General features: G+C 54.3%; 1 long non-coding RNA gene across 1 annotated transcript in view; it reads left to right on the forward strand.

The window, feature by feature from the left end:
• Positions 1-24,792, forward strand: part of LOC140399481 (uncharacterized) — a 76,568-nt gene extending 51,776 nt beyond the window's left edge. Inside the window, exons 3-4 of the long non-coding RNA XR_011937693.1 lie at positions 22,750-22,855; positions 24,696-24,792. This is a non-coding gene — a long non-coding RNA (uncharacterized lncRNA). The remainder of the gene's footprint in view (positions 1-22,749; positions 22,856-24,695) is intronic.
• Positions 24,793-26,802: the final 2,010 nt, after the last annotated feature.

A 26,802-nucleotide genomic window follows, 5' to 3' on the forward strand; every position in this document is an offset into this window, starting at 1 on the left:
GATACAGAGTAAAGCTCCCTCTACACTGTCCCCATGAAACACTCCCAGGACAGGCACAGCACGGAGTTAGATACAGAATAAAGCTCCCTCTACACTGTCCCCATCAAACACTCCCAGGACAGGTACAGCACGGGGTTAGATACAGAATAAAGCTCCCTCTACACTGTCCCCATCAAACACTCCCAGGACAGGTACAGCACGGGGTTAGATACAGAGTTAAGTTCCCTCTACACTGCCCCATCAAACACTCCCAGGACAGGTACAGCACAGGGTTAGATACAGGGTAAAGCTCCCTCTACACTGTCCCCATCAAACACTCCCAGGACAGGTACAGCAGGGAGTTAGATACAGAGTAAAGCTCCCTCTAGACTGTCCCCATCAAACACTCCCAGGGCAGGTACAGCACGGGGTTAGATACAGAGTAAAGCTCCCTCTACACTGTCCCCATCAAACACTCCCAGGACAGGTACAGCATGGGGCTAGATACAGAGTAAAGCTCCCTCTACACTGTCCCCATCAAACACTCCCAGGACTGTTACAGCACGGGGTTAGATACAGAGTAAAGCTCCCTCTACACTGTCCCCATCAAACCCTCCCAGGACAGGTACAGCACGGGGTTAGATACAGAGTAAAGCTCCCTCTACACTATCCCCATCAAACACTCCCAGGACTGTTACAGCACGGGGTTAGATACAGAGTAAAGCTCCCTCTACACTGTCCCCATCAAACCCTCCCAGGACAGGTACAGCACGGCGTTAGATACAGAGTAAAGCTCCCTCTACACTGTCCCCATCAAACACTCCCAGGACAGGTACAGCACGGGGTTAGATACAGAGTAAAGCTCCCTCTACACTGTCCCCATCAAACACTCCCAGGACAGGTACAGCACGGGGTTAGATACAGAATAAAGCTCCCTCTACACTGTCCCCATCAAACACTCCCAGGACAGGTACAGCACGGGGTTAGATACAGAGTAAAGCTCCCTCTACACTGTCCCCATCAAACACTCCCAGGGCAGGTACAGCACGGGGTTAGATACAGAGTAAAGCTTCCTCTACACTGTCCCCATCAAACACTCCCAGGACAGGTACAGCACGGGGTTAGATACAAAGTAAAGCTCCCTCTACACTGTCCACATCAAACACTCCCAGGACAGGTACAGCACGGGGTTAGATACAGAGTAAAGCTCCCTCTACACTGTCCCCATCAAACACTCCCAGGACAGGTACAGCACGGGGTTAGATACAGAATAAAGCTCCCTCTACACTGTCCCCATCAAACACTCCCAGGACAGGTACAGCACGGGGTTAGATACAGAGTAATGCTCCCTCTACACTGTCCCCATGAAACACTCCCAGGACAGGTACAGCACGGGGTGAGATACAGAGTAAAGCTCCCTCTACACTGTCCCCATCAAACACTCCCAGGACAGGTACAGCACGGGGTTAGATACAGAGTAAAGCTCCCTCTACACTGTCCCCATCAAACACTCCCAGGACAGGTACAGCACGGGGTTAGATACAGAGTAAAGCTCCCTCTACACTGTCCCCATCAAACACTCCCAGGACAGGTACAGCACGGGGTTAGATACAGAGTAAAGCTCCCTCTACACTGTCCCCATCAAACACTCCCAGGACAGGTACAGCACGGGGTGAGATACAGAGTAAAGCTCCCTCTGCACTGTCTTCATCAAACACTCCCAGGACAGGTACAGCACGGGGTTAGATACAGAGCAAAGCTCCCTCGACACTGTCCCCATCAAACTCTCCCAGGACAGGTACAGCACGGGGTTAGATACAGAGCAAAGCTCCCTCGACACTGTCCCCATCAAACACTCCCAGGACAGGTACAGCACGGGGTTAGATACAGAGTAAAGCTCCCTCTACACTGTCCCCATCAAACACTCCCAGGACAGGTACAGCACGGGGTTAGATACAGAATAAAGCTCCCTCTACACTGTCCCCATCAAACACTCCCAGGACAGGTACAGCACGGGGTTAGATACAGAGTAAAGCTCCCTCTACACTGTCCCCATGAAACACTCCCAGGACAGGCACAGCACGGAGTTAGATACAGAATAAAGCTCCCTCTACACTGTCCCCATCAAACACTCCCAGGACAGGTACAGCACGGGGTTAGATACAGAATAAAGCTCCCTCTACACTGTCCCCATCAAACACTCCCAGGACAGGTACAGCACGGGGTTAGATACAGAGTTAAGTTCCCTCTACACTGCCCCATCAAACACTCCCAGGACAGGTACAGCACAGGGTTAGATACAGGGTAAAGCTCCCTCTACACTGTCCCCATCAAACACTCCCAGGACAGGTACAGCAGGGGGTTAGATACAGAGTAAAGCTCCCTCTACACTGTCCCCATCAAACACTCCCAGGGCAGGTACAGCACGGGGTTAGATACAGAGTAAAGCTCCCTCTACACTATCCCCATCAAACACTCCCAGGGCAGGTACAGCACGGGGTTAGATACAGAGTAAAGCTCCCTCTACACTGTCCCCATCAAACACTCCCAGGACAGGTACAGCATGGGGCTAGATACAGAGTAAAGCTCCCTCTACACTGTCCCCATCAAACACTCCCAGGACTGTTACAGCACGGGGTTAGATACAGAGTAAAGCTCCCTCTACACTGTCCCCATCAAACCCTCCCAGGACAGGTACAGCACGGGGTTAGATACAGAGTAAAGCTCCCTCTACACTATCCCCATCAAACACTCCCAGGACTGTTACAGCACGGGGTTAGATACAGAGTAAAGCTCCCTCTACACTGTCCCCATCAAACCCTCCCAGGACAGGTACAGCACGGCGTTAGATACAGAGTAAAGCTCCCTCTACACTGTCCCCATCAAACACTCCCAGGACAGGTACAGCACGGGGTTAGATACAGAGTAAAGCTCCCTCTACACTGTCCCCATCAAACACTCCCGGGACAGGTACAGCACGGGGTTAGATACAGAGTAAAGCTCCCTCTACACTGTCCCCATCAAACACTCCCAGGACAGGTACAGCACGGGGTTAGATACAGAGTAAAGCTCCCTCTACACTGTCCCCATCAAACACTCCCAGGACAGGTACAGCACGGGGTTAGATACAGAGTAAAGCTCCCTCTACACTGTCCCCATCAAACCCTCCCAGGACAGGTACAGCACGGGGTTAGATACAGAGTAAAGCTCCCTCTACACTGTCCCCATCAAACACTCCCAGGGCAGGTACAGCACGGGGTTAGATACAGAGTAAAGCTCCCTCTACACTATCCCCATCAAACACTCCCAGGGCAGGTACAGCACGGGGTTAGATACAGAGTAAAGCTCCCTCTACACTGTCCCCATCAAACACTCCCAGGACAGGTACAGCATGGGGCTAGATACAGAGTAAAGCTCCCTCTACACTGTCCCCATCAAACACTCCCAGGACTGTTACAGCACGGGGTTAGATACAGAGTAAAGCTCCCTCTACACTGTCCCCATCAAACCCTCCCAGGACAGGTACAGCACGGGGTTAGATACAGAGTAAAGCTCCCTCTACACTATCCCCATCAAACACTCCCAGGACTGTTACAGCACGGGGTTAGATACAGAGTAAAGCTCCCTCTACACTGTCCCCATCAAACCCTCCCAGGACAGGTACAGCACGGCGTTAGATACAGAGTAAAGCTCCCTCTACACTGTCCCCATCAAACACTCCCAGGACAGGTACAGCACGGGGTTAGATACAGAGTAAAGCTCCCTCTACACTGTCCCCATCAAACACTCCCGGGACAGGTACAGCACGGGGTTAGATACAGAGTAAAGCTCCCTCTACACTGTCCCCATCAAACCCTCCCAGGACAGGTACAGCACGGGGTTAGATACAGAGTAAAGCTCCCTCTACACTGTCCCCATCAAACACTCCCAGGACAGGTACAGCACGGGGTTAGATACAGAATAAAGCTCCCTCTACACTGTCCCCATCAAACACTCCCAGGACAGGTACAGCACGGGGTTAGATACAGAGTAAAGCTCCCTCTACACTGTCCCCATGAAACACTCCCAGGACAGGTACAGCACGGGGTGAGATACAGAGTAAAGCTCCCTCTACACTGTCCCCATCAAACACTCCCAGGACAGGTACAGCACGGGGTTAGATACAGAGTAAAGCTCCCTCTACACTGTCCCCATCAAACACTCCCAGGACAGGTACAGCACGGGGTTAGATACAGAGTAAAGCTCCCTCTACACTGTCCCCATCAAACACTCCCAGGACAGGTACAGCACGGGGTTAGATACAGAGTAAAGCTCCCTCTACACTGTCCCCATCAAACACTCCCAGGACAGGTACAGCACGGGGTGAGATACAGAGTAAAGCTCCCTCTGCACTGTCTTCATCAAACACTCCCAGGACAGGTACAGCACGGGGTTAGATACAGAGCAAAGCTCCCTCGACACTGTCCCCATCAAACTCTCCCAGGACAGGTACAGCACGGGGTTAGATACAGAGCAAAGCTCCCTCGACACTGTCCCCATCAAACACTCCCAGGACAGGTACAGCACGGGGTTAGATACAGAGTAAAGCTCCCTCTACACTGTCCCCATCAAACACTCCCAGGACAGGTACAGCACGGGGTTAGATACAGAATAAAGCTCCCTCTACACTGTCCCCATCAAACACTCCCAGGACAGGTACAGCACGGGGTTAGATACAGAGTAAAGCTCCCTCTACACTGTCCCCATGAAACACTCCCAGGACAGGCACAGCACGGAGTTAGATACAGAATAAAGCTCCCTCTACACTGTCCCCATCAAACACTCCCAGGACAGGTACAGCACGGGGTTAGATACAGAATAAAGCTCCCTCTACACTGTCCCCATCAAACACTCCCAGGACAGGTACAGCACGGGGTTAGATACAGAGTTAAGTTCCCTCTACACTGCCCCATCAAACACTCCCAGGACAGGTACAGCACAGGGTTAGATACAGGGTAAAGCTCCCTCTACACTGTCCCCATCAAACACTCCCAGGACAGGTACAGCAGGGAGTTAGATACAGAGTAAAGCTCCCTCTCGACTGTCCCCATCAAACACTCCCAGGGCAGGTACAGCACGGGGTTAGATACAGAGTAAAGCTCCCTCTACACTGTCCCCATCAAACACTCCCAGGACAGGTACAGCATGGGGCTAGATACAGAGTAAAGCTCCCTCTACACTGTCCCCATCAAACACTCCCAGGACTGTTACAGCACGGGGTTAGATACAGAGTAAAGCTCCCTCTACACTGTCCCCATCAAACCCTCCCAGGACAGGTACAGCACGGGGTTAGATACAGAGTAAAGCTCCCTCTACACTATCCCTATCAAACACTCCCAGGACTGTTACAGCACGGGGTTAGATACAGAGTAAAGCTCCCTCTACACTGTCCCCATCAAACCCTCCCAGGACAGGTACAGCACGGCGTTAGATACAGAGTAAAGCTCCCTCTACACTGTCCCCATCAAACACTCCCAGGACAGGTACAGCACGGGGTTAGATACAGAGTAAAGCTCCCTCTACACTGTCCCCATCAAACACTCCCAGGACAGGTACAGCACGGGGTTAGATACAGAATAAAGCTCCCTCTACACTGTCCCCATCAAACACTCCCAGGACAGGTACAGCACGGGGTTAGATACAGAGTAAAGCTCCCTCTACACTGTCCCCATGAAACACTCCCAGGACAGGCACAGCACGGAGTTAGATACAGAATAAAGCTCCCTCTACACTGTCCCCATCAAACACTCCCAGGACAGGTACAGCACGGGGTGAGATACAGAATAAAGCTCCCTCTACACTGTCCCCATCAAACACTCCCAGGACAGGTACAGCACGGGGTTAGATACAGAGTTAAGTTCCCTCTACACTGCCCCATCAAACACTCCCAGGACAGGTACAGCACAGGGTTAGATACAGGGTAAAGCTCCCTCTACACTGTCCCCATCAAACACTCCCAGGACAGGTACAGCAGGGAGTTAGATACAGAGTAAAGCTCCCTCTACACTGTCCCCATCAAACACACCCAGGACAGGTAGAGCACGGGGTTAGATACAGAGTAAAGCTCCCTCTACACTGTCCCCATCAAACACTCCCAGGACAGGTACAGCATGGGGCTAGATACAGAGTAAAGCTCCCTCTACACTGTCCCCATCAAACACTCCCAGGACTGTTACAGCACGGGGTTAGATACAGAGTAAAGCTCCCTCTACACTGTCCCCATCAAACCCTCCCAGGACAGGTACAGCACGGGGTTAGATACAGAGTAAAGCTCCCTCTACACTGTCCCCATGAAACACTCCCAGGACAGGCACAGCACGGAGTTAGATACAGAATAAAGCTCCCTCTACACTGTCCCCATCAAACACTCCCAGGACAGGTACAGCACGGGGTGAGATACAGAATAAAGCTCCCTCTACACTGTCCCCATCAAACACTCCCAGGACAGGTACAGCACGGGGTTAGATACAGAGTTAAGTTCCCTCTACACTGCCCCATCAAACACTCCCAGGACAGGTACAGCACAGGGTTAGATACAGGGTAAAGCTCCCTCTACACTGTCCCCATCAAACACTCCCAGGACAGGTACAGCAGGGAGTTAGATACAGAGTAAAGCTCCCTCTACACTGTCCCCATCAAACACACCCAGGACAGGTAGAGCACGGGGTTAGATACAGAGTAAAGCTCCCTCTACACTGTCCCCATCAAACACTCCCAGGACAGGTACAGCATGGGGCTAGATACAGAGTAAAGCTCCCTCTACACTGTCCCCATCAAACACTCCCAGGACTGTTACAGCACGGGGTTAGATACAGAGTAAAGCTCCCTCTACACTGTCCCCATCAAACCCTCCCAGGACAGGTACAGCACGGGGATAGATACAGAGTAAAGCTCCCTCCACACTGTCCCCATCAAACACTCCCAGGGCAGGTACAGCACGGGGTTAGATACAGAGTAAAGCTCCCTCTACACTATCCCCATCAAACACTCCCAGGGCAGGTACAGCACGGGGTTAGATACAGAGTAAAGCTTCCTCTACACTGTCCCCATCAAACACTCCCAGGACAGGTACAGCACGGGGTTAGATACAAAGTAAAGCTCCCTCTACACTGTCCACATCAAACACTCCCAGGACAGGTACAGCACGGGGTTAGATAGAGAGTAAAGCTCCCTCTACACTGTCCCCATCAAACACTCCCAGGACAGGTACAGCACGGGGTTAGATACAGAATAAAGCTCCCTCTACACTGTCCCCATCAAACACTCCCAGGACAGGTACAGCACGGGGTTAGATACAGAGTAATGCTCCCTCTACACTGTCCCCATGAAACACTCCCAGGACAGGTACAGCACGGGGTGAGATACAGAGTAAAGCTCCCTCTACACTGTCCCCATCAAACACTCCCAGGACAGGTACAGCACGGGGTTAGATACAGAGTAAAGCTCCCTCTACACTGTCCCCATCAAACTCTCCCAGGACAGGTACAGCACGGGGTTAGATACAGAGTAAAGCTCCCTCTACACTGTCCCCATCAAACACTCCCAGGACAGGTACAGCACGGGGTTAGATACAGAGTAAAGCTCCCTCTACACTGTCCCCATCAAACACTCCCAGGACAGGTACAGCACGGGGTGAGATACAGAGTAAAGCTCCCTCTGCACTGTCTTCATCAAACACTCCCAGGACAGGTACAGCACGGGGTTAGATACAGAGCAAAGCTCCCTCGACACTGTCCCCATCAAACTCTCCCAGGACAGGTACAGCACGGGGTTAGATACAGAGCAAAGCTCCCTCGACACTGTCCCCATCAAACACTCCCAGGACAGGTACAGCACGGGGTTAGATACAGAGTAAAGCTCCCTCTACACTGTCCCCATCAAACACTCCCAGGACAGGTACAGCACGGGGTTAGATACAGAATAAAGCTCCCTCTACACTGTCCCCATCAAACACTCCCAGGACAGGTACAGCACGGGGTTAGATACAGAGTAAAGCTCCCTCTACACTGTCCCCATGAAACACTCCCAGGACAGGCACAGCACGGAGTTAGATACAGAATAAAGCTCCCTCTACACTGTCCCCATCAAACACTCCCAGGACAGGTACAGCACGGGGTTAGATACAGAATAAAGCTCCCTCTACACTGTCCCAATCAAACACTCCCAGGACAGGTACAGCACGGGGTTAGATACAGAGTTAAGTTCCCTCTACACTGCCCCATCAAACACTCCCAGGACAGGTACAGCACAGGGTTAGATACAGGGTAAAGCTCCCTCTACACTGTCCCCATCAAACACTCCCAGGACAGGTACAGCAGGGAGTTAGATACAGAGTAAAGCTCCCTCTAGACTGTCCCCATCAAACACTCCCAGGGCAGGTACAGCACGGGGTTAGATACAGAGTAAAGCTCCCTCTACACTGTCCCCATCAAACACTCCCAGGACAGGTACAGCATGGGGCTAGATACAGAGTAAAGCTCCCTCTACACTGTCCCCATGAAACACTCCCAGGACAGGTACAGCACGGGGTGAGATACAGAGTAAAGCTCCCTCTACACTGTCCCCATCAAACACTCCCAGGACAGGTACAGCACGGGGTTAGATACAGAGTAAAGCTCCCTCTACACTGTCCCCATCAAACACTCCCAGGACAGGTACAGCACGGGGTTAGATACAGAGTAAAGCTCCCTCTACACTGTCCCCATCAAACACTCCCAGGACAGGTACAGCACGGGGTTAGATACAGAGTAAAGCTCCCTCTACACTGTCCCCATCAAACACTCCCAGGACAGGTACAGCACGGGGTGAGATACAGAGTAAAGCTCCCTCTGCACTGTCTTCATCAAACACTCCCAGGACAGGTACAGCACGGGGTTAGATACAGAGCAAAGCTCCCTCGACACTGTCCCCATCAAACTCTCCCAGGACAGGTACAGCACGGGGTTAGATACAGAGCAAAGCTCCCTCGACACTGTCCCCATCAAACACTCCCAGGACAGGTACAGCACGGGGTTAGATACAGAGTAAAGCTCCCTCTACACTGTCCCCATCAAACACTCCCAGGACAGGTACAGCACGGGGTTAGATACAGAATAAAGCTCCCTCTACACTGTCCCCATCAAACACTCCCAGGACAGGTACAGCACGGGGTTAGATACAGAGTAAAGCTCCCTCTACACTGTCCCCATGAAACACTCCCAGGACAGGCACAGCACGGAGTTAGATACAGAATAAAGCTCCCTCTACACTGTCCCCATCAAACACTCCCAGGACAGGTACAGCACGGGGTTAGATACAGAATAAAGCTCCCACTACACTGTCCCCATCAAACACTCCCAGGACAGGTACAGCACGGGGTTAGATACAGAGTTAAGTTCCCTCTACACTGCCCCATCAAACACTCCCAGGACAGGTACAGCACAGGGTTAGATACAGGGTAAAGCTCCCTCTACACTGTCCCCATCAAACACTCCCAGGACAGGTACAGCAGGGAGTTAGATACAGAGTAAAGCTCCCTCTAGACTGTCCCCATCAAACACTCCCAGGGCAGGTACAGCACGGGGTTAGATACAGAGTAAAGCTCCCTCTACACTGTCCCCATCAAACACTCCCAGGACAGGTACAGCATGGGGCTAGATACAGAGTAAAGCTCCCTCTACACTGTCCCCATCAAACACTCCCAGGACTGTTACAGCACGGGGTTAGATACAGAGTAAAGCTCCCTCTACACTGTCCCCATCAAACCCTCCCAGGACAGGTACAGCACGGGGTTAGATACAGAGTAAAGCTCCCTCTACACTATCCCCATCAAACACTCCCAGGACTGTTACAGCACGGGGTTAGATACAGAGTAAAGCTCCCTCTACACTGTCCCCATCAAACCCTCCCAGGACAGGTACAGCACGGCGTTAGATACAGAGTAAAGCTCCCTCTACACTGTCCCCATCAAACACTCCCAGGACAGGTACAGCACGGGGTTAGATACAGAGTAAAGCTCCCTCTACACTGTCCCCATCAAACACTCCCAGGACAGGTACAGCACGGGGTTAGATACAGAATAAAGCTCCCTCTACACTGTCCCCATCAAACACTCCCAGGACAGGTACAGCACGGGGTTAGATACAGAGTAAAGCTCCCTCTACACTGTCCCCATCAAACACTCCCAGGGCAGGTACAGCACGGGGTTAGATACAGAGTAAAGCTTCCTCTACACTGTCCCCATCAAACACTCCCAGGACAGGTACAGCACGGGGTTAGATACAAAGTAAAGCTCCCTCTACACTGTCCACATCAAACACTCCCAGGACAGGTACAGCACGGGGTTAGATACAGAGTAAAGCTCCCTCTACACTGTCCCCATCAAACACTCCCAGGACAGGTACAGCACGGGGTTAGATACAGAATAAAGCTCCCTCTACACTGTCCCCATCAAACACTCCCAGGACAGGTACAGCACGGGGTTAGATACAGAGTAATGCTCCCTCTACACTGTCCCCATGAAACACTCCCAGGACAGGTACAGCACGGGGTGAGATACAGAGTAAAGCTCCCTCTACACTGTCCCCATCAAACACTCCCAGGACAGGTACAGCACGGGGTTAGATACAGAGTAAAGCTCCCTCTACACTGTCCCCATCAAACACTCCCAGGACAGGTACAGCACGGGGTTAGATACAGAGTAAAGCTCCCTCTACACTGTCCCCATCAAACACTCCCAGGACAGGTACAGCACGGGGTTAGATACAGAGTAAAGCTCCCTCTACACTGTCCCCATCAAACACTCCCAGGACAGGTACAGCACGGGGTTAGATACAGAGTAAAGCTCCCTCTACACTGTCCCCATCAAACACTCCCAGGACAGGTACAGCACGGGGTTAGATACAGAGTAAAGCTCCCTCTACACTGTCCCCATCAAACACTCCCAGGACAGGTACAGCACGGGGTTAGATACAGAGTAAAGCTCCCTCTACACTGTCCCCATCAAACACTCCCAGGACAGGTACAGCACGGGGTGAGATACAGAGTAAAGCTCCCTCTGCACTGTCTTCATCAAACACTCCCAGGACAGGTACAGCACGGGGTTAGATACAGAGCAAAGCTCCCTCGACACTGTCCCCATCAAACTCTCCCAGGACAGGTACAGCACGGGGTTAGATACAGAGCAAAGCTCCCTCGACACTGTCCCCATCAAACACTCCCAGGACAGGTACAGCACGGGGTTAGATACAGAGTAAAGCTCCCTCTACACTGTCCCCATCAAACACTCCCAGGACAGGTACAGCACGGGGTTAGATACAGAATAAAGCTCCCTCTACACTGTCCCCATCAAACACTCCCAGGACAGGTACAGCACGGGGTTAGATACAGAGTAAAGCTCCCTCTACACTGTCCCCATGAAACACTCCCAGGACAGGCACAGCACGGAGTTAGATACAGAATAAAGCTCCCTCTACACTGTCCCCATCAAACACTCCCAGGACAGGTACAGCACGGGGTTAGATACAGAATAAAGCTCCCACTACACTGTCCCCATCAAACACTCCCAGGACAGGTACAGCACGGGGTTAGATACAGAGTTAAGTTCCCTCTACACTGCCCCATCAAACACTCCCAGGACAGGTACAGCACAGGGTTAGATACAGGGTAAAGCTCCCTCTACACTGTCCCCATCAAACACTCCCAGGACAGGTACAGCAGGGAGTTAGATACAGAGTAAAGCTCCCTCTAGACTGTCCCCATCAAACACTCCCAGGGCAGGTACAGCACGGGGTTAGATACAGAGTAAAGCTCCCTCTACACTGTCCCCATCAAACACTCCCAGGACAGGTACAGCATGGGGCTAGATACAGAGTAAAGCTCCCTCTACACTGTCCCCATCAAACACTCCCAGGACTGTTACAGCACGGGGTTAGATACAGAGTAAAGCTCCCTCTACACTGTCCCCATCAAACCCTCCCAGGACAGGTACAGCACGGGGTTAGATACAGAGTAAAGCTCCCTCTACACTATCCCCATCAAACACTCCCAGGACTGTTACAGCACGGGGTTAGATACAGAGTAAAGCTCCCTCTACACTGTCCCCATCAAACCCTCCCAGGACAGGTACAGCACGGCGTTAGATACAGAGTAAAGCTCCCTCTACACTGTCCCCATCAAACACTCCCAGGACAGGTACAGCACGGGGTTAGATACAGAGTAAAGCTCCCTCTACACTGTCCCCATCAAACACTCCCAGGACAGGTACAGCACGGGGTTAGATACAGAATAAAGCTCCCTCTACACTGTCCCCATCAAACACTCCCAGGACAGGTACAGCACGGGGTTAGATACAGAGTAAAGCTCCCTCTACACTGTCCCCATCAAACACTCCCAGGGCAGGTACAGCACGGGGTTAGATACAGAGTAAAGCTTCCTCTACACTGTCCCCATCAAACACTCCCAGGACAGGTACAGCACGGGGTTAGATACAAAGTAAAGCTCCCTCTACACTGTCCACATCAAACACTCCCAGGACAGGTACAGCACGGGGTTAGATACAGAGTAAAGCTCCCTCTACACTGTCCCCATCAAACACTCCCAGGACAGGTACAGCACGGGGTTAGATACAGAATAAAGCTCCCTCTACACTGTCCCCATCAAACACTCCCAGGACAGGTACAGCACGGGGTTAGATACAGAGTAATGCTCCCTCTACACTGTCCCCATGAAACACTCCCAGGACAGGTACAGCACGGGGTGAGATACAGAGTAAAGCTCCCTCTACACTGTCCCCATCAAACACTCCCAGGACAGGTACAGCACGGGGTTAGATACAGAGTAAAGCTCCCTCTACACTGTCCCCATCAAACACTCCCAGGACAGGTACAGCACGGGGTTAGATACAGAGTAAAGCTCCCTCTACACTGTCCCCATCAAACACTCCCAGGACAGGTACAGCACGGGGTTAGATACAGAGTAAAGCTCCCTCTACACTGTCCCCATCAAACACTCCCAGGACAGGTACAGCACGGGGTGAGATACAGAGTAAAGCTCCCTCTGCACTGTCTTCATCAAACACTCCCAGGACAGGTACAGCACGGGGTTAGATACAGAGCAAAGCTCCCTCGACACTGTCCCCATCAAACTCTCCCAGGACAGGTACAGCACGGGGTTAGATACAGAGCAAAGCTCCCTCGACACTGTCCCCATCAAACACTCCCAGGACAGGTACAGCACGGGGTTAGATACAGAGTAAAGCTCCCTCTACACTGTCCCCATCAAACACTCCCAGGACAGGTACAGCACGGGGTTAGATACAGAATAAAGCTCCCTCTACACTGTCCCCATCAAACACTCCCAGGACAGGTACAGCACGGGGTTAGATACAGAGTAAAGCTCCCTCTACACTGTCCCCATGAAACACTCCCAGGACAGGCACAGCACGGAGTTAGATACAGAATAAAGCTCCCTCTACACTGTCCCCATCAAACACTCCCAGGACAGGTACAGCACGGGGTTAGATACAGAATAAAGCTCCCTCTACACTGTCCCCATCAAACACTCCCAGGACAGGTACAGCACGGGGTTAGATACAGAGTTAAGTTCCCTCTACACTGCCCCATCAAACACTCCCAGGACAGGTACAGCACAGGGTTAGATACAGGGTAAAGCTCCCTCTACACTGTCCCCATCAAACACTCCCAGGACAGGTACAGCAGGGAGTTAGATACAGAGTAAAGCTCCCTCTAGACTGTCCCCATCAAACACTCCCAGGGCAGGTACAGCACGGGGTTAGATACAGAGTAAAGCTCCCTCTACACTGTCCCCATCAAACACTCCCAGGACAGGTACAGCATGGGGCTAGATACAGAGTAAAGCTCCCTCTACACTGTCCCCATGAAACACTCCCAGGACAGGTACAGCACGGGGTGAGATACAGAGTAAAGCTCCCTCTACACTGTCCCCATCAAACACTCCCAGGACAGGTACAGCACGGGGTTAGATACAGAGTAAAGCTCCCTCTACACTGTCCCCATCAAACACTCCCAGGACAGGTACAGCACGGGGTTAGATACAGAGTAAAGCTCCCTCTACACTGTCCCCATCAAACACTCCCAGGACAGGTACAGCACGGGGTTAGATACAGAGTAAAGCTCCCTCTACACTGTCCCCATCAAACACTCCCAGGACAGGTACAGCACGGGGTGAGATACAGAGTAAAGCTCCCTCTGCACTGTCTTCATCAAACACTCCCAGGACAGGTACAGCACGGGGTTAGATACAGAGCAAAGCTCCCTCGACACTGTCCCCATCAAACTCTCCCAGGACAGGTACAGCACGGGGTTAGATACAGAGCAAAGCTCCCTCGACACTGTCCCCATCAAACACTCCCAGGACAGGTACAGCACGGGGTTAGATACAGAGTAAAGCTCCCTCTACACTGTCCCCATCAAACACTCCCAGGACAGGTACAGCACGGGGTTAGATACAGAATAAAGCTCCCTCTACACTGTCCCCATCAAACACTCCCAGGACAGGTACAGCACGGGGTTAGATACAGAGTAAAGCTCCCTCTACACTGTCCCCATGAAACACTCCCAGGACAGGCACAGCACGGAGTTAGATACAGAATAAAGCTCCCTCTACACTGTCCCCATCAAACACTCCCAGGACAGGTACAGCACGGGGTTAGATACAGAATAAAGCTCCCTCTACACTGTCCCCATCAAACACTCCCAGGACAGGTACAGCACGGGGTTAGATACAGAGTTAAGTTCCCTCTACACTGCCCCATCAAACACTCCCAGGACAGGTACAGCACAGGGTTAGATACAGGGTAAAGCTCCCTCTACACTGTCCCCATCAAACACTCCCAGGACAGGTACAGCAGGGAGTTAGATACAGAGTAAAGCTCCCTCTAGACTGTCCACATCAAACACTCCCAGGGCAGGTACAGCACGGGGTTAGATACAGAGTAAAGCTCCCTCTACACTGTCCCCATCAAACACTCCCAGGACAGGTACAGCATGGGGCTAGATACAGAGTAAAGCTCCCTCTACACTGTCCCCATCAAACACTCCCAGGACTGTTACAGCACGGGGTTAGATACAGAGTAAAGCTCCCTCTACACTGTCCCCATCAAACCCTCCCAGGACAGGTACAGCACGGGGTTAGATACAGAGTAAAGCTCCCTCTACACTATCCCCATCAAACACTCCCAGGACTGTTACAGCACGGGGTTAGATACAGAGTAAAGCTCCCTCTACACTGTCCCCATCAAACCCTCCCAGGACAGGTACAGCACGGCGTTAGATACAGAGTAAAGCTCCCTCTACACTGTCCCCATCAAACACTCCCAGGACAGGTACAGCACGGGGTTAGATACAGAGTAAAGCTCCCTCTACACTGTCCCCATCAAACACTCCCAGGACAGGTACAGCACGGGGTTAGATACAGAATAAAGCTCCCTCTACACTGTCCCCATCAAACACTCCCAGGACAGGTACAGCACGGGGTTAGATACAGAGTAAAGCTCCCTCTACACTGTCCCCATGAAACACTCCCAGGACAGGCACAGCACGGAGTTAGATACAGAATAAAGCTCCCTCTACACTGTCCCCATCAAACACTCCCAGGACAGGTACAGCACGGGGTTAGATACAGAATAAAGCTCCCTCTACACTGTCCCCATCAAACACTCCCAGGACAGGTACAGCACGGGGTTAGATACAGAGTTAAGTTCCCTCTACACTGCCCCATCAAACACTCCCAGGACAGGTACAGCACAGGGTTAGATACAGGGTAAAGCTCCCTCTACACTGTCCCCATCAAACACTCCCAGGACAGGTACAGCAGGGAGTTAGATACAGAGTAAAGCTCCCTCTAGACTGTCCCCATCAAACACTCCCAGGGCAGGTACAGCACGGGGTTAGATACAGAGTAAAGCTCCCTCTACACTGTCCCCATCAAACACTCCCAGGACAGGTACAGCATGGGGCTAGATACAGAGTAAAGCTCCCTCTACACTGTCCCCATCAAACACTCCCAGGACTGTTACAGCACGGGGTTAGATACAGAGTAAAGCTCCCTCTACACTGTCCCCATCAAACCCTCCCAGGACAGGTACAGCACGGGGTTAGATACAGAGTAAAGCTCCCTCTACACTGTCCCCATCAAACACTCCCAGGGCAGGTACAGCACGGGGTTAGATACAGAGTAAAGCTCCCTCTACACTATCCCCATCAAACACTCCCAGGGCAGGTACAGCACGGGGTTAGATACAGAGTAAAGCTCCCTCTACACTGTCCCCATCAAACACTCCCAGGACAGGTACAGCATGGGGCTAGATACAGAGTAAAGCTCCCTCTACACTGTCCCCATCAAACACTCCCAGGACTGTTACAGCACGGGGTTAGATACAGAGGAAAGCTCCCTCTACACTGTCCCCATCAAACCCTCCCAGGACAGGTACAGCACGGGGTTAGATACAGAGTAAAGCTCCCTCTACACTGTCCCCATCAAACACTCCCAGGGCAGGTACAGCACGGGGTTAGATACAGAGTAAAGCTCCCTCTACACTATCCCCATCAAACACTCCCAGGGCAGGTACAGCACGGGGTTAGATACAGAGTAAAGCTCCCTCTACACTGTCCCCATCAAACACTCCCAGGACAGGTACAGCATGGGGCTAGATACAGAGTAAAGCTCCCTCTACACTGTCCCCATCAAACACTCCCAGGACTGTTACAGCACGGGGTTAGATACAGAGTAAAGCTCCCTCTACACTGTCCCCATCAAACCCTCCCAGGACAGGTACAGCACGGGGTTAGATACAGAGTAAAGCTCCCTCTACACTATCCCCATCAAACACTCCCAGGACTGTTACAGCACGGGGTTAGATACAGAGTAAAGCTCCCTCTACACTGTCCCCATCAAACCCTCCCAGGACAGGTACAGCACGGCGTTAGATACAGAGTAAAGCTCCCTCTACACTGTCCCCATCAAACACTCCCAGGACAGGTACAGCACGGGGTTAGATACAGAGTAAAGCTCCCTCTACACTGTCCCCATCAAACACTCCCGGGACAGGTACAGCACGGGGTTAGATACAGAGTAAAGCTCCCTCTACACTGTCCCCATCAAACACTCCCAGGACAGGTACAGCACGGGGTTAGATACAGAGTAAAGCTCCCTCTACACTGTCCCCATCAAACACTCCCAGGACAGGTACAGCACGGGGTTAGATACAGAGTAAAGCTCCCTCTACACTGTCCCCATCAAACCCTCCCAGGACAGGTACAGCACGGGGTTAGATACAGAGTAAAGCTCCCTCTACACTGTCCCCATCAAACACTCCCAGGGCAGGTACAGCACGGGGTTAGATACAGAGTAAAGCTCCCTCTACACTATCCCCATCAAACACTCCCAGGGCAGGTACAGCACGGGGTTAGATACAGAGTAAAGCTCCCTCTACACTGTCCCCATCAAACACTCCCAGGACAGGTACAGCATGGGGCTAGATACAGAGTAAAGCTCCCTCTACACTGTCCCCATCAAACACTCCCAGGACTGTTACAGCACGGGGTTAGATACAGAGTAAAGCTCCCTCTACACTGTCCCCATCAAACCCTCCCAGGACAGGTACAGCACGGGGTTAGATACAGAGTAAAGCTCCCTCTACACTATCCCCATCAAACACTCCCAGGACTGTTACAGCACGGGGTTAGATACAGAGTAAAGCTCCCTCTACACTGTCCCCATCAAACCCTCCCAGGACAGGTACAGCACGGCGTTAGATACAGAGTAAAGCTCCCTCTACACTGTCCCCATCAAACACTCCCAGGACAGGTACAGCACGGGGTTAGATACAGAGTAAAGCTCCCTCTACACTGTCCCCATGAAACACTCCCAGGACAGGCACAGCACGGAGTTAGATACAGAATAAAGCTCCCTCTACACTGTCCCCATCAAACACTCCCAGGACAGGTACAGCACGGGGTTAGATACAGAATAAAGCTCCCTCTACACTGTCCCCATCAAACACTCCCAGGACAGGTACAGCACGGGGTTAGATACAGAGTTAAGTTCCCTCTACACTGCCCCATCAAACACTCCCAGGACAGGTACAGCACAGGGTTAGATACAGGGTAAAGCTCCCTCTACACTGTCCCCATCAAACACTCCCAGGACAGGTACAGCAGGGAGTTAGATACAGAGTAAAGCTCCCTCTAGACTGTCCCCATCAAACACTCCCAGGGCAGGTACAGCACGGGGTTAGATACAGAGTAAAGCTCCCTCTACACTGTCCCCATCAAACACTCCCAGGACAGGTACAGCATGGGGCTAGATACAGAGTAAAGCTCCCTCTACACTGTCCCCATCAAACACTCCCAGGACTGTTACAGCACGGGGTTAGATACAGAGTAAAGCTCCCTCTACACTGTCCCCATCAAACCCTCCCAGGACAGGTACAGCACGGGGTTAGATACAGAGTAAAGCTCCCTCTACACTGTCCCCATCAAACACTCCCAGGGCAGGTACAGCACGGGGTTAGATACAGAGTAAAGCTCCCTCTACACTATCCCCATCAAACACTCCCAGGGCAGGTACAGCACGGGGTTAGATACAGAGTAAAGCTCCCTCTACACTGTCCCCATCAAACACTCCCAGGACAGGTACAGCATGGGGCTAGATACAGAGTAAAGCTCCCTCTACACTGTCCCCATCAAACACTCCCAGGACTGTTACAGCACGGGGTTAGATACAGAGTAAAGCTCCCTCTACACTGTCCCCATCAAACCCTCCCAGGACAGGTACAGCACGGGGTTAGATACAGAGTAAAGCTCCCTCTACACTGTCCCCATCAAACACTCCCAGGGCAGGTACAGCACGGGGTTAGATACAGAGTAAAGCTCCCTCTACACTATCCCCATCAAACACTCCCAGGGCAGGTACAGCACGGGGTTAGATACAGAGTAAAGCTCCCTCTACACTGTCCCCATCAAACACTCCCAGGACAGGTACAGCATGGGGCTAGATACAGAGTAAAGCTCCCTCTACACTGTCCCCATCAAACACTCCCAGGACTGTTACAGCACGGGGTTAGATACAGAGTAAAGCTCCCTCTACACTGTCCCCATCAAACCCTCCCAGGACAGGTACAGCACGGGGTTAGATACAGAGTAAAGCTCCCTCTACACTATCCCCATCAAACACTCCCAGGACTGTTACAGCACGGGGTTAGATACAGAGTAAAGCTCCCTCTACACTGTCCCCATCAAACCCTCCCAGGACAGGTACAGCACGGCGTTAGATACAGAGTAAAGCTCCCTCTACACTGTCCCCATCAAACACTCCCAGGACAGGTACAGCACGGGGTTAGATACAGAGTAAAGCTCCCTCTACACTGTCCCCATCAAACACTCCCGGGACAGGTACAGCACGGGGTTAGATACAGAGTAAAGCTCCCTCTACACTGTCCCCATCAAACACTCCCAGGACAGGTACAGCACGGGGTTAGATACAGAGTAAAGCTCCCTCTACACTGTCCCCATCAAACACTCCCAGGACAGGTACAGCACGGGGTTAGATACAGAGTAAAGCTCCCTCTACACTGTCCCCATCAAACCCTCCCAGGACAGGTACAGCACGGGGTTAGATACAGAGTAAAGCTCCCTCTACACTGTCCCCATCAAACACTCCCAGGGCAGGTACAGCACGGGGTTAGATACAGAGTAAAGCTCCCTCTACACTATCCCCATCAAACACTCCCAGGGCAGGTACAGCACGGGGTTAGATACAGAGTAAAGCTCCCTCTACACTGTCCCCATCAAACACTCCCAGGACAGGTACAGCATGGGGCTAGATACAGAGTAAAGCTCCCTCTACACTGTCCCCATCAAACACTCCCAGGACTGTTACAGCACGGGGTTAGATACAGAGTAAAGCTCCCTCTACACTGTCCCCATCAAACCCTCCCAGGACAGGTACAGCACGGGGTTAGATACAGAGTAAAGCTCCCTCTACACTATCCCCATCAAACACTCCCAGGACTGTTACAGCACGGGGTTAGATACAGAGTAAAGCTCCCTCTACACTGTCCCCATCAAACCCTCCCAGGACAGGTACAGCACGGCGTTAGATACAGAGTAAAGCTCCCTCTACACTGTCCCCATCAAACACTCCCAGGACAGGTACAGCACGGGGTTAGATACAGAGTAAAGCTCCCTCTACACTGTCCCCATCAAACACTCCCGGGACAGGTACAGCACGGGGTTAGATACAGAGTAAAGCTCCCTCTACACTGTCCCCATCAAACCCTCCCAGGACAGGTACAGCACGGGGTTAGATACAGAGTAAAGCTCCCTCTACACTGTCCCCATCAAACACTCCCAGGACAGGTACAGCACGGGGTTAGATACAGAATAAAGCTCCCTCTACACTGTCCCCATCAAACACTCCCAGGACAGGTACAGCACGGGGTTAGATACAGAGTAAAGCTCCCTCTACACTGTCCCCATGAAACACTCCCAGGACAGGTACAGCACGGGGTGAGATACAGAGTAAAGCTCCCTCTACACTGTCCCCATCAAACACTCCCAGGACAGGTACAGCACGGGGTTAGATACAGAGTAAAGCTCCCTCTACACTGTCCCCATCAAACACTCCCAGGACAGGTACAGCACGGGGTTAGATACAGAGTAAAGCTCCCTCTACACTGTCCCCATCAAACACTCCCAGGACAGGTACAGCACGGGGTTAGATACAGAGTAAAGCTCCCTCTACACTGTCCCCATCAAACACTCCCAGGACAGGTACAGCACGGGGTGAGATACAGAGTAAAGCTCCCTCTGCACTGTCTTCATCAAACACTCCCAGGACAGGTACAGCACGGGGTTAGATACAGAGCAAAGCTCCCTCGACACTGTCCCCATCAAACTCTCCCAGGACAGGTACAGCACGGGGTTAGATACAGAGCAAAGCTCCCTCGACACTGTCCCCATCAAACACTCCCAGGACAGGTACAGCACGGGGTTAGATACAGAGTAAAGCTCCCTCTACACTGTCCCCATCAAACACTCCCAGGACAGGTACAGCACGGGGTTAGATACAGAATAAAGCTCCCTCTACACTGTCCCCATCAAACACTCCCAGGACAGGTACAGCACGGGGTTAGATACAGAGTAAAGCTCCCTCTACACTGTCCCCATGAAACACTCCCAGGACAGGCACAGCACGGAGTTAGATACAGAATAAAGCTCCCTCTACACTGTCCCCATCAAACACTCCCAGGACAGGTACAGCACGGGGTTAGATACAGAATAAAGCTCCCTCTACACTGTCCCCATCAAACACTCCCAGGACAGGTACAGCACGGGGTTAGATACAGAGTTAAGTTCCCTCTACACTGCCCCATCAAACACTCCCAGGACAGGTACAGCACAGGGTTAGATACAGGGTAAAGCTCCCTCTACACTGTCCCTATCAAACACTCCCAGGACAGGTACAGCAGGGAGTTAGATACAGAGTAAAGCTCCCTCTAGACTGTCCCCATCAAACACTCCCAGGGCAGGTACAGCACGGGGTTAGATACAGAGTAAAGCTCCCTCTACACTGTCCCCATCAAACACTCCCAGGACAGGTACAGCATGGGGCTAGATACAGAGTAAAGCTCCCTCTACACTGTCCCCATCAAACACTCCCAGGACTGTTACAGCACGGGGTTAGATACAGAGTAAAGCTCCCTCTACACTGTCCCCATCAAACCCTCCCAGGACAGGTACAGCACGGGGTTAGATACAGAGTAAAGCTCCCTCTACACTATCCCCATCAAACACTCCCAGGACTGTTACAGCACGGGGTTAGATACAGAGTAAAGCTCCCTCTACACTGTCCCCATCAAACCCTCCCAGGACAGGTACAGCACGGCGTTAGATACAGAGTAAAGCTCCCTCTACACTGTCCCCATCAAACACTCCCAGGACAGGTACAGCACGGGGTTAGATACAGAGTAAAGCTCCCTCTACACTGTCCCCATCAAACACTCCCAGGACAGGTACAGCACGGGGTTAGATACAGAATAAAGCTCCCTCTACACTGTCCCCATCAAACACTCCCAGGACAGGTACAGCACGGGGTTAGATACAGAGTAAAGCTCCCTCTACACTGTCCCCATGAAACACTCCCAGGACAGGCACAGCACGGAGTTAGATACAGAATAAAGCTCCCTCTACACTGTCCCCATCAAACACTCCCAGGACAGGTACAGCACGGGGTTAGATACAGAATAAAGCTCCCTCTACACTGTCCCCATCAAACACTCCCAGGACAGGTACAGCACGGGGTTAGATACAGAGTTAAGTTCCCTCTACACTGCCCCATCAAACACTCCCAGGACAGGTACAGCACAGGGTTAGATACAGGGTAAAGCTCCCTCTACACTGTCCCCATCAAACACTCCCAGGACAGGTACAGCAGGGAGTTAGATACAGAGTAAAGCTCCCTCTACACTGTCCCCATCAAACACACCCAGGACAGGTAGAGCACGGGGTTAGATACAGAGTAAAGCTCCCTCTACACTGTCCCCATCAAACACTCCCAGGACAGGTACAGCACGGGGTTAGATACAGAGTAAAGCTCCCTCTACACTGTCCCCATCAAACACTCCCAGGACTGGTACAGCACGGGGTTAGATACAGAGTAAAGCTCCCTCTACACTGTCCCCATCAAACATGCTCTCTTTTTCTCTGACAGTTTTGGTCTGGGATGATGCTCGAGAGGGGAAAGATTCTCAGGAGAAACTTGTTCTGGATTTCACTTTCACAAAGCAGGTCCTCGCTGTGCGGATGCGTCACGACAAGTAAGGACAGTGCGGCGCTCCCTCAGCACTGACCCTCCGACAGTGCGGCGCTCCCACAGCACTGACCCTCCGACAGTGCGGCGCTCCCTCAGCACTGACCCTCCGACAGTGCGGCGCTCCCACAGCACTGACCCTCCGACAGTGCGGCGCTCCCTCAGCACTGACCCTCCGACAGCGCGGAGCTCCCTCAGCACTGACCCTCCGACAGTGCGGAGCTCCCTCAGCACTGACCCTCCGACAGTGCGGAGCTCCCTCAGCACTGACCCTCCGACAGTGCGGCGCTCCCTCAGTACTGATCCTCCGACCGTGCGGCGCTCCCTCAGCACTGACCCTCCGACAGTGCGGCGCTCCCTCAGCACTGACCCTCCGACAGTGCGGCGCTCCCTCAGCACTGACCCTCCGACAGTGCGGCACTCCCTCAGTACTGACCCTCCGACAGTGCGGTGCTCCCTCAGCACTGACCCTCCGACAGTGCGACGTTCCCTCAGCACTGACCCTCCGACAGCGCGGCGCTCCCTCAGTACTGACCCTCCGACAGTGCGGCGCTCCCTCAGTACTGACCCTCCGACAGTGCGGTGCTCCCTCAGCACTGACCCTCCGACAGTGCGGCGTTCCCTCAGCACTGACCCTCCGACAGCGCGGCGCTCCCTCAGTACTGACCCTCCGACAGTGCGGCGCTCCCTCAGCACTAACCCTCCGACAGTGCGGCGCTCTCTCAGCACTGACCCTCCGACAGTGCGGCACTCCCTCAGTACTGACCCTCCGACAGTGCGGCGCTCCCTCAGCACTGACCCTCCGACAGTGCGGCGCTCCCTCAGCACTGACCCTCCGAAAGTGCGGCGCTCTCTCAGCACTGACCCTCCGACAGTGCGACGCTCCCTCAGCACTGACCCACCGACAGTGCGGCGCTCTCTCAGCACTGACTCTCCGACAGTACGGCGCTCCCTCAGCACTGACCCTCCGACAGTGCGGCACTCCCTCAGCACTGACCCTCCGACAGTGCGGCGCTCCCTCAGCACTGACCCTCCGACAGCACAGCGCTCCCTCAGCACTGACTCTCCGACAGCACAGCGCTCCCTCAGCACTGACCCTCCGACAGCGCAGCGCTCCCTCAGCACTGACCCTCCGACAGTGCGACGCTCCCTCAGCACTGACCCTCCGACAGTGCGGCGCTCCCTCAGCACTGACTCTCCGACAGCACAGCGCTCCCTCAGCACTGACCCTCCGACAGCGCAGCGCTCCCTCAGCACTGACCCTCCAACAGTGCGGCGCTCCCTCGGCACTGACCCTCCGACAGCGCGGCGCTGCCTCAGCACTGACCCTCCGACAGTGCGGCGCTCCCTCAGCAATGACCCTCCGACAGTGCGGCGCTCCCTCAGCAGTATCCCTCCGACAGTGCGGCATTCCCTCAGCACTATCCCTCCGACAGTGCGGCGCTCCCTCGGCACTGACCCTCCGACAGTGCGGCGCTCCCTCAGCACTGACCCTCCGACAGTGCGGCGCTCCCTCAGCACTGACCCTCCGACAGTGCGGCGCTCCCTCAGCACTGACCCTCCGACAGTGCGGCGCTCCCTCAGAACTGTCCCTCTGACAGTGCGGCACTCCCTCAGCACTGACCCTCTGACAGTGCGGCGCTCCCTCAGCACTGACCCTCTGACAGTGCGGCGCTCCCTCAGTACTGACCCTCCAACAGTGCGGCGCTCCCTCAGCACTGACCCTCCGACAGTGCGGCGCTCCCTCAGTACTGACCCTCCGACAGTGCGGCGCTCCCTCAGTACTGTCCCTCCTGCGGTGCAGCATTTTCTGTCCTTAAAGTTATTTTCTCCTTCTCACATTCCAGGATTATTATCGTACTGTGTCACCGCATCTATGTGTACACCTTCCCGGACAATCCCAGCAAGTTATTCGAGTTTGACACCAGGGAGAATCCAAAAGGTACTGGCTCTCACCCACATTGTATCGCCAGGGGGAGTATTCGTGTCCCTCCGATTGAGAGCATTGTGTGGATGGCTGGCAGTTATTAAAAATTCAGCACTCTCTCCTTCCCTCGACCCAACCCCGCACTCCGAAGGTGAGGGTAACTGCGCAATGGGCAGAAAGACCTCTTACTGTGCGGTAAACTCGATGACTCATAATTACTCATTCAGCCCCACCTCTCGAACCTCTGTCACCTCCCTCCCTCGCTCTCCTTCCCGCCCTCGCTCTCCTTCCCGCCCTCGCTCTCCTTCCCTCCCTCGCTCTCTCTCCCTCCCTCGCTCTCCCTCCCTCACGCTGTCTCCCTCCCTCCCTCGCTCTCTCTCCCTCCCTCGGTCTCCCTCCCTCCCTCACGCTGTCTCCCTCCCTCGCTCTCCCTCCCTCCCTCACGCTGTCTCCCTCCCTCGCTCCCTCCCTCGCGCTCTCTCCCTCCCTCGCGCTCTCTCCCTCCCTCGCGCTCTCTCCCTCCCTCGCACTCTCTCCCTCCCTCGCGCTCTCTCCCTCCCTCGCGCTCTCTCCCTCCCTCGCGCTCTCTCCCTCCCTCGCGCTCTCTCCCTCCCTCGCGCTCTCTCCCACCCTCGCGCTTTCTCCCTCCCTCGCGCTTTCTCCCTCCCTCGCGCTCTCTCCCTCCCTCGCGCTCTCTCCCTCCCTCGCGCTCTCTCCCTCCCTCGCGCTCTCTCCCACCCTCGCTCTCCCTCCATCGCTCTCCCTCCATCGCTCTCCCTCCATCGCTCTCCCTCCATCGCTCTCCCTCCATCGCTCTCCCTCCATCGCTCTCCCTCCATCGCTCTCCCTCTCTTCCTCGCTCTCCCTCCCTTGCTCCCTCCCTCACGCTGTCTCCCTCCCTCATCCTCTCCCTCCCTTGCTTTCTCCCTTCCTTGCTCTCTCCCCCCTCACTCTCTCCCTCCCTCGCACTCTCCCCCTCACGCTCTCCCTCCCTCGCGCTCTCCCTCCCTTTCACTCTCCCTCCCTCGCGCGCTCTCCCTCCCTCGCGCGCTCTCCCTCCCTCGCGCGCTCTGCCTCCCTCGCGCGCTCTGCCTCCCTCGCGCGCTCTGCCTCCCTCGCGCACTCCGCCTCCCTCGCGCGCTCTCCCTCCGTCGCGTGCTCTGCCTCCCTCGCGCGCTCTGCCTCCCTCACAGGCTCTCCATCCCTCGCGTGCTCTGCCTCCCTCGCGCGCTCTGCCTCCCTCGCGCGCTCTGCCTCCCTCGCGCGCTCTGCCTCCCTCACAGGCTCTCCCTCCCTCGCGCGCTCTCCCTCCCTCGCGCGCTCTGCCTCCCTCGCGCGCTCTGCCTCCCTCGCGCGCTCTGCCTCCCTCGCGCGCTCTGCCTCCCTCGCGCGCTCTGCCTCCCTCGCGCGTTCTCCTTCCGTCGTGCGCTCTCCCTCCGTCTCGCGCTCTCCCTCGGTGACTTGCTCTGTCTCCCTCGCGCGCTCTCCCTCCCTCACAGGCTCTCCCTCCGTCGCGCGCTCTCCCTCCGTCTCGCGCTCTCCCTCGGTGACTTGCTCTGTCTCCCTCGCGCGCTCTCCCTCCCTCACGGGCTCTCCCTCCCTCGCGCGCTCTCCCTCCCTCGCGCGCTCTCCCTCCCTCGCGCGCTCTACCTCCCTCGCGCGCTCTACCTCCCTCGCGCGCTCTCCCTCCCTCGCGCGCTCTCCCTCCCTCGCCCGCTCTCCCTCCCTCGCGCGCGCTCTCTCCCTCGCGTGCTCTCTCCCTCGCGCGCTTTCCCTCGCGCGCTTTCCCTCCCTCGCGCGCTCTGCCTCCCTCACAGCTCTCCCTCCCTCGTGCGCTCTCCCTCCCTCGCGCGCTCTACCTCCCTCGCGCGCTCTCCCTCCCTCGCGCGCTCTCCCTCCCTCGCGGGCTCTCCCTCCCTCGCGGGCTCTCCCTCCCTCGCGCGCTTCCCTCCCTCGAGCGCTCTGCCGCCCTCGCGCGCTCTCCCTCCCTCGCGCGCTCTCCCTCCCTCGCGCGCTCTCCCTCCCTC

Source organism: Scyliorhinus torazame, chromosome 22, assembly GCF_047496885.1.
Source record: "Scyliorhinus torazame isolate Kashiwa2021f chromosome 22, sScyTor2.1, whole genome shotgun sequence".
NCBI lineage: Eukaryota > Metazoa > Chordata > Chondrichthyes > Carcharhiniformes > Scyliorhinidae > Scyliorhinus > Scyliorhinus torazame.